Below are 8,892 nucleotides of genomic sequence, written 5' to 3'. Positions count from 1 at the left end.
TTTATTTCCTGCTAATATTTTTAAGTTTTCCTTCTTCCAGAACCTTATTTTTGTTTATTTTTTCCTTGTTGTTTCTGTGTTCTTTGTGCTGCTATTTTAGGTTTTTTAATATATTTTTTAAAAACAAATTTGACTACAGTATTAAATATCTTTGCCATACGTGCCTACTAAACCTTCAGTCATTTCATATATTTTATATATTTCCACAAACTTATCTCTTGCTAATATTTTAGATTTTTAATTTTGAAGCCAGTTTTTCATCTTTTTTTGTTGTTTTATCCCAACTTTTCTGAACATTACCAAACCTCAACCTTTTTCTTTACATTATTTTAAATGATCTTGAAGTTTTCCTTCTTCCAGCGCCTTGTTTTTGTTTCTTCTTTTTCATCGGCTTTCTTGTATTTTTATGCTGCTTTTTCATGTTTTTTTTTTTTTATAAATTTTTGACCAAATTGGACTACATTACAAAATTAAATCATGTTGCCATATGTGCCTAATTAACCTTCATTCAATCAATGTTTATTTACATAGCCCTAAATCACAAGTGTCTCAAAGGGCTGCACAAGCCACAATGACATCCTTGGTTTAGATCCCACATAAGGGCAAGGAAAAACTCACAACTCAGTGGGACGTCAATGACTATGAGAAACCTTGGAGAGGACTGCAGATGTGGGAAACCTTTATTTATTATATATATATATATATATATATATATATATATATATATATATATATATATATATATATTTATTTATTTATTTCTTGCCGATACCTTTAATTTTTTTAAAGCTTGTTTTTATTCCGTTGTGAGGACGGTGTGGCGCAGTGGAAGAGTGGCCGTGTGCAACCCGAGGGTCCCTGGTTCAATCCCCACCTAGTACCAACCTCGTCACGTCCGTTGTGTCCTGAGCAAGACACTTCACCCTTGCTCCTGATGGGTGCTGGTTAGCGCCTTGCATGGCAGCTCCCTCCATCAGTGTGTGAATGTGTGTGTGAATGTGGAAGTAGTGTCAAAGCGCTTTGAGTACCTTGAAGGTAGAAAAGCGCTATACAAGTACAACCCTTTTACCATTTCCATACATTTTTTGCTTTTTTTAATTGCCTTGTTTTTGTTTATTTTTTTCCATCTACTTTGCTGTGCTAGTTTTGCTTCATTTTTGTTCCTTTTAGGATATTTTGGACAGAAATTTGACTTATAATACATTATTCATTAAACCATTTTGCCCACTAAACCCTCATTTATTTTATATATCTGTTCCTATTTATTCCCTGACAGTTTTTTTTTCTTTTTTAGGGCCCGCATGGGCCAAAGGACCTATTGTTTTTCGTGCGTTTTATTATTATTATTCTTTATTATTATTATTATTATTATTCCGCCGCCGCCTCTTTGAACTGTTATTTGACCCCCTGAACAAGTTTCAAAACTCACCAAATTTCACACACTCATCAGAACTGGCGAAAATTGCCATCTAATAAAAAAACCAAACCCCAAGAATCAAAAATGCGCTCTAGCGCCCCCTACAAAAAAAAAAACAGACTGCTTGTAACTTCCGTTAGCAATGTCGTAGAGACATGAAACCAAAACCTCTATGTAGGACTGACTTAGACCTAGATGTCATAATTTTACTTTATACGGCAAAAATAAAAAAAAAATTGGCATAAACCCCATCAAAGCAAAATTTGCCTAAAAAAATGCTATTTTTTCCTCTCAGCGCTGTATTTTGACCCTCTCAAAATGCTTCAAAACTCACCAAACTTGACACACACATCAGGACAAGCAAAAATTGCGGTCTAGTAAAAAACCAAACCAAACTAAAAACCAAACCCCAAAACTCAAAATTGCGCTCTAATGCAATTTTTGAATAAAACACAGAAAAAACTGCTCCTAGGAAGAAAACACAAACAAAACTGCCTGTAACATCCGGTAGGAATTTTGGAGAGACATGAAACAAAAACTTATATGTAGGTCTCACTTAGACCTACATTTTAATAATTAACATCCTTCAGCAAAAATCAACAGGAGGTTGGCAATTACCCCTTCAAAACAAAAGTTTTGTAAAAACCCCTCACCTTTCTTCAAAAGTTATCTCCTCTGAGCCCGTTTGTCGTTTTGGCTTCAAACTCGCACAGGAGAGAGTTTGAACCCTTCTGATTAAAAGTTTTGAACAGAGTTTTGATTACTGCTCCGGTTTTGATTTTATGACCCTTCAAAGATCAACTGCGCTGATGCTGCTGCGCTGCTGTTGTCTCAAGATGGCTACTACCACTGGACAAAAGTATTGGGACACTTAGGACTAACACTAGGCAAAAGTATTGGGACACTTAGGACTAACACCAGGCAAAAGTATTGGGACACTTATGGCTAACACCAGGCAAAAGTATTGGGACACTTATGGCTAACAGACGATGACAATGTGAAATGGAATTAAATCTTTTTTGTCCTCAAAATTCTACACACAATACCCTATAATAATAGCAGCTACTATCCATGCTTCTACCGCTTATCCGGGTTTGGGTCGCGGGGGCAGCAGCCAAAGGCGGGCCCGACCAACGCTGCTTGCAGCTTTAATCTCAATTTTTCTTTGTCTATATCAAGACTCTTTTGCATCTTTCTCTTCTTATTCATGTCAATCCTCATTTTTATGTAAGTTTTTTTTCTTTCCTGCCAGTTCCTTCTAATGTGCTGCCTTTTTTTCTCTCTTTTTTTTTTTTTTCAACTTCCTGTCCTTTTCCGTGCATTGTGTTATTGAGTGAGTGCATGTGTCGCCCGGGGGGGTCGCACCATGTGACCTCGCTCGCCGGCGTGTCTTATATTGACCGTGGAGGCAAACAGGAAGTAGTAGTTCTCTTCTCCGAGCATGCATGTTTATATTTACCTTGCCTGCCATGATGGAAGTGAGAAGTCAGGGGAGGGGCGGGGGGGAGGTGTGGGGGGGGGGTGGGTGAAGAAGCAGTCATTTGAAGCTGAGCTAATTAAAAGGGATGAGCAGCATGTTGTGATAATGAGACGGAGAAAGCATCTTGAGGAGCTTTTTCCTTTTTACGGGAGCGGCAGCCAATCCCATCGCCCTGATGAGCCCGCTCGACCAATCAGGTCGCTCCTTCCGAGCCTTGGCAACAACCTCCGCTGCAAAGCAGAAACAGCAGTGTGTGTGTGTGTGTGTGTGTGTGTGTGTGTGTGTGTGTGTGTGTGTGTGTGTGTGTGTGTGTGTGTGTGTGTGTGTGTGTGTGTGTGTGTGTGTGTGTGTGTGTGTGTGTGTGTGGAGAGAATGGGGGGTTGTGTTTGCGTGTGTGTATTGGCATTGTCTTCGTCAGTGTTTGGCTTGTAACACCTCATAGAAAATGTGTACACACACACACACACTCCTACACACAACCATGCGTGCAGCATTTCCATCATGGCTTGTTTCACCACCTCAGAAGAGACTTGGCTCTTCTAGTAGCAGCATGACGACCGGCATTAAAGTACAGTTGCGCGGTAGGCCTAAGTATTCGTTCAAGAATAAAACCAATGCACAAATGTGGTGGAACAGTACAATTACTATGGTAATGTAATTAGTTACTTTGGTCATGTAATTAGTTACTATGGTAATGTAATTAGTTACTTTGGTAATGTAAGTAGTTACTATGGTAATGTAATTAGTTACTTTGGTAATGTAATTAGTTACTATGGTAATGTAATTAGTTACTTTGGTAATGTAATTAGTTACTATGGTAATGTAATTAGTTACTATGTTAATGTAATTAGTTACTTTGGTAATGTAATTAGTAACTATGGTAATGTAATTTGTTACTTTGGTAACATAATTAGTTACTATGGTAATGTAATTAGTTACTTTGGTAATGTAATTAGTTACTATGATAATGTACTTAGCTACTTTGGTAATGTAATTAGTTACTTTGGTAATGTAATTATTTACTATGGTAATGTAATTAGTTACTATGGTAATGTAATTAGATACTTTAGTAATGTTATTAGTTACTATGGTCATGTAATTAGTTACTATGGTCATGTAATTAGTTACTATGGTAATGTAATTAGATACTATGGTAATGTAATTAGTTACTATGGTAATGTAATTAGTTACTATGGTAATGAAATTAGTTACTTTGGTAACATAATTAGTTACTATGGTAATGTAATTACTTTGGTAATGAAATTAGTTACTTTGGTAATGTAATTATTTACTATGGTAATGTAATTAGATACTTTAGTAATGTAATTAGATACTTTAGTAATGTTATTAGTTACTATGGTCATGTAATTAGTTACTATGGTCATGTAAGTAGTTACTATGATCATGTAATTAGTTACTATGGTCATGTAATTAGTTACTATGGTAATGTAATTAGTTACTATGGTAATGTAATTAGTTACTATGGTAATGTAATTAGTTACTATGGTCATCTAAGTCAGTGTTTTTCGACCTTTTTTGAGCCAAGGCACATTTTTTCATTGGAAAAATGCAGAGGCCAGCAGCAGAAATCACTAAAAAGCAAAACTCGGTTGAAATACAAACCCCGTTTCCATATGAGTTGGGAAATTGTGTTAGATGTAAATATAAACAGAATACAATGATTTGCAAATCCTTTTCAAGCCATATTCAGTTGAATATGCTACAAAGACAACATATTTGATGTTCAAACTCATAAACTTTACTTTTTTGTTTTTGCGAATAATAATTAACTTAGAAATTCATGGCTGCAACATGTGGCAAAGTAGTTGGGAAAGGGCATGTTCACCACTGTGTTACATCACCTTTTCTTTTAACAACACTCAGTAAACGTTTGGGAACTAAGGGAACATATTTTTGAGTTTATACCAAAATGGATACATGGATGATACAGCAGAGGATTGGGAGAATGTCATGTGGTCAGATGAAACCAAAATAGAACTTTTTGGTATAAACTCAACTGGTGGTGTTTGGAGGAAGAAGAATACTGAGTTGCATCCCAAGAACACCATACCTACTGTGAAGCATGGGGGTGGAAACATCATGCTTTGGGGCTGTTTTTCTGCTAAGGGGACAGGACGATTGATCCGTGTTAAGGAAAGAATGAATGGGGCCATGTATCGTGAGATTTGGAGCCAAAACCTCCTTTGAATGGTTGACCAAATACTTATTTTCCACCATAATTTACAAATAAATTCTTAAAAATTCCTACAATGTGAATTCCTGGATTTTTTTTTCACATTCTGTCTCTCACAGTTGAAGTGTACCTATGATGAAAATGACAGACCTCTGTCATACGTATATATATATATATATATATATACTCCGGCTTCCTCCCACCTCCAAAGACATGCACCTGGGGATAGGCCCCTCCCACCTCCAAAGACATGCACCTGGGGATAGGCCCCTCCCACCTCCAAAGACATGCACCTGGGGATAGGCCCCTCCCACTTCCAAAGACATGCACCTGGGGATAGGTTGATTGGCAACACTAAATGGTCCCTAGTGTGTGAATGTTGTCTGTCTATCTGTGTTGGCCCTGCCATGAGGTGGCGACTTGTCCAGGGTGTACACCGCCTTCTGCCCGATTGTAGCTGAGATCGGCACCGCAACCCCAAAGGGAATAAGCGGTAGGAAAATGGATAGTTTTGGACTTCTTTAGTTCCTGGTTGCACTTCCTTGTTTGTGTGGTCACCATGGTTACTTATGATTTCCACCTGCTTCTGTTTGGTGGGACACACCTGTGTCCAATCAAGAGAGAATATTCAAGCCTGCCTTCTTGATCACTCGTCCTGGCTTCCTTGTTTGTGGTAAGCAACAGTCACATATTCCTGTCTGGACTCTGTGTTAAGTTGTTTCCTTGGCTTCCCGTGCGTTTGGCACGTTTTTCTTTTGTTTCTGTCTGTTTGGTACGGTTTATTATTTATTAAATCACATCCTATCTTTATAGTTTTCATCCGGAGTGTCCGTGTTGCATTGGAGGAACGACCTCGCATAAAGATGCAAGACCCCCACGTGACAACCTGGACCATCTACTCATCTGTCACTGTCTTTGAGGCCGGTCCTGGCACGTCCTGTTCTGCAGCAGGCCTGCAGGCCACGCCCCCCTCCACACATGTACAGGTATATGTAATTAGATAGATATTGCGGCCTCCAGACACCTTTTCCCCCCAAATTTGGCGCCACGAGTCCAAATAATTGGCCAGGCCTGTTCTAGTCTGAGAATCACAGCCCTAAAAGTGACATTAGGTGACCTCATGAAGGCAAAACTACTGCACATTTCATACCTTTTTTTTTTAAGATAAATTACGTGCACAGCAGTTTTTGCGTTCGCATTATTATACTGGGGCGAAACGTTCCTTCGGGCTGTGAGAATAAAGACTGACACGCACAAAGTTAATTATATTTATATAGCGCTTTTTCTCTAGTGACTCAAAGCGCTTTACAAAGTGAAACCCAATATCTAAGTTACATTTAAAGCAGTGTGGGTGGCACTGGGAGCAGGTGGGTAAAGTGTCTTGCCCAAGGACACAACGGCAGTGACTAGGGAGGCTGAAGCGGGGATCGAACCCGCAACCCTCAAGTCGCTGGCACGGCCGCTCTACCAACCGAGCTATTATACCGCTAGCCAATCCAGTCCCAGGCGGCCGAGAGGACACAAACTTTCCAAAGGGTTGTAAGCGTTAGCCCCGCCCCCTTCCGGCTTTGAGCAGGTGAACTCCGCCCACGTATCACACCTGCATTGTTTAGCTGTCGTTGAACGTACATTCTACCAAAACAACAACATGACTGCAAAGTGTTTGGTGTTTTTCTTCTGTTTTGTTTTGCTTGGAGTGACAACATGAATGCTGGAATCATTTTATCTCATTAGTCATTTAAAAATATAAATATCAGATCCTAATTGTAACATCAGAGAGCCAGTTATGTTTTGCTTGTATTTATTGCTTTAAAAATCAACATTAGATTATGTTAATATAAAGTTAATTGATAATTGCAAGACATCATTATTTTGTGACATGTATCTTTCTTATTTATTAGATAAGTCACATCTAATAAATAAATCTCTGCACTGCTGATCCGCCTCCGCTTGGGATGGTTTCCTGCTGGCTCCGCTGTGAACGGGACTCTCGCTGCTGTGTTGGATCCATTATGGATTGAACTTTCACAGTATCATGTTAGACCCGCTCGACATCCATTGCTTTCCTCCTCTCCAAGGTTCTCATAGTCATCATTGTCACCGACGTCCCACTGGGTGTGAGTTTTCCTTGCCCTTATGTGGGCCTACCGAGGATGTGGTAGTGGTTTGTGCAGCCCTTTGAGACACTAGTGATTCAGGGCTATATAAGTAAACATTGATTGATTGATCTTTTTCACCGCCTCCCATTTATTTAGTTATTTGTACAAAATTACAGGTGCAAGAAAAACAAAAGTATTTATGTTTTAGGATTAAGACCTGTTTTGAACAAAAAAAAATCAATAATTATTTTTTATTTTTTAGGCCATATACACGTTTATTCAATTTGCAGCAGGTTTGTTTTGAAAGGGTTTTATTAACATTTATAAACCTAAATGACATTTTGGTTTGAATCAAGAATCTATTGTGAATTGAATCGTGACCTTAAGAATCAAATTGGATTGCAAGTTGTTGTGAGACTCACACCCCTAATTATAATATGTCATAATTTATATTTATAATCAATTATTTAAAAACAATTTAATATTTCATCTCTTGAAAATGTTAAATTTTTCTAGTTATTTGTTTTTTGTCATTTATTTACACTTGGAGATTTTGGTATTAATTCAATATTTGTTACATAATTAAATATATTAAAATCACGTGACATATTCTGTATATTTTAATCTTGCATTGTATTTTTTTTTATTTGTAATATTTATGGTTTAGAGTCCCTATAATAAAAATTATATTTGAATATTACTATAAAAACTGAAATATGTAAACATGTAAAAAAAACAAACATTTGTTTAAATACAAATGTAATTAAAATGAATGTAACCATATTTAAATATTCATATAAAAATATATGTTAAAATTGTAAAACAAAATATAGAAAAAAATACAAATTTTTTATATTTAATATTTTAACTAGCCAAAAATTGAGATACATATATTTGTTAATTTTTTTAATTTTTACATATTTATTTTCATGTTTATTTCAATCTGATTAATACTGTGTGACTGTATAAAATTATTATTTTTTTTTAAACATCTTTGGAATGTTGTAATTTACTACATTTTAAACTGTATTTTCATTTAAAACTTTTTTTTTTAAACCTAAATGAACCATTTAAAAACAGATACATATTTTTTATATTTGTAATTTTATAATTTGTACATATTTATTTTCATATGTTTATTTCAATCTGATTAATACAGTGTGACTATAACATTTTATAAAATTATTAAAAAAAAACATCCATTACGTTATTTTAAACCGTATTTTCATTTTAAAAAAGGGCTTCACGGTGGCAGAGGGGTTAGTGCGTCTGCCTCACAATACGAAGGTCCTGCAGTCCTGGGTTCAAATCCAGGCTCGGGATCTTTCTGTGTGGAGTTTGCATGTTCTCCCCGTGACTGCGTGGGTTCCCTCCGGGTACTCCGGCTTCCTCCCACTTCCAAAGACATGCACCTGGGGATAGGTTGATTGGCAACACTAAATGGTCCCTAGTGTGTGAATGTTGTCTGTCTATCTGTGTTGGCCCTGCGATGAGGTGGCGACTTGTCCAGGGTGTACCCTGCCTTCCGCCCGATTGTAGCTGAGATAGGCGCCAGCGCCCCCCGCGACCCCGAAAGGGAATAAGCGGTAGAAAATGGATGGATGGATGGATTCATTTTAAAAAAGTTTTTAAAATGTTTTAAAAAATGACATGACCTATCTAAAAATATAGATACATATTTGTTAATTTTTTTAGTTTTTAC

At 37.0% G+C, this 8,892-nt stretch overlaps 1 long non-coding RNA gene across 1 annotated transcript in view; it reads left to right on the top strand.

The window, feature by feature from the left end:
• Positions 1–5,553: 5,553 nt before the first annotated feature.
• The window catches only part of LOC133561230 (uncharacterized), a 4,820-nt gene continuing 1,481 nt past the window's right edge, over positions 5,554–8,892 (top strand). Inside the window, exon 1 of the long non-coding RNA XR_009808615.1 lies at positions 5,554–6,077. This is a non-coding gene — a long non-coding RNA (uncharacterized LOC133561230). The remainder of the gene's footprint in view (positions 6,078–8,892) is intronic.

The sequence above is a fragment of the Nerophis ophidion genome, linkage group LG10, assembly GCF_033978795.1.
Source record: "Nerophis ophidion isolate RoL-2023_Sa linkage group LG10, RoL_Noph_v1.0, whole genome shotgun sequence".
NCBI lineage: Eukaryota > Metazoa > Chordata > Actinopteri > Syngnathiformes > Syngnathidae > Nerophis > Nerophis ophidion.
This window is presented reverse-complemented; position numbering and strand designations above follow the sequence as displayed.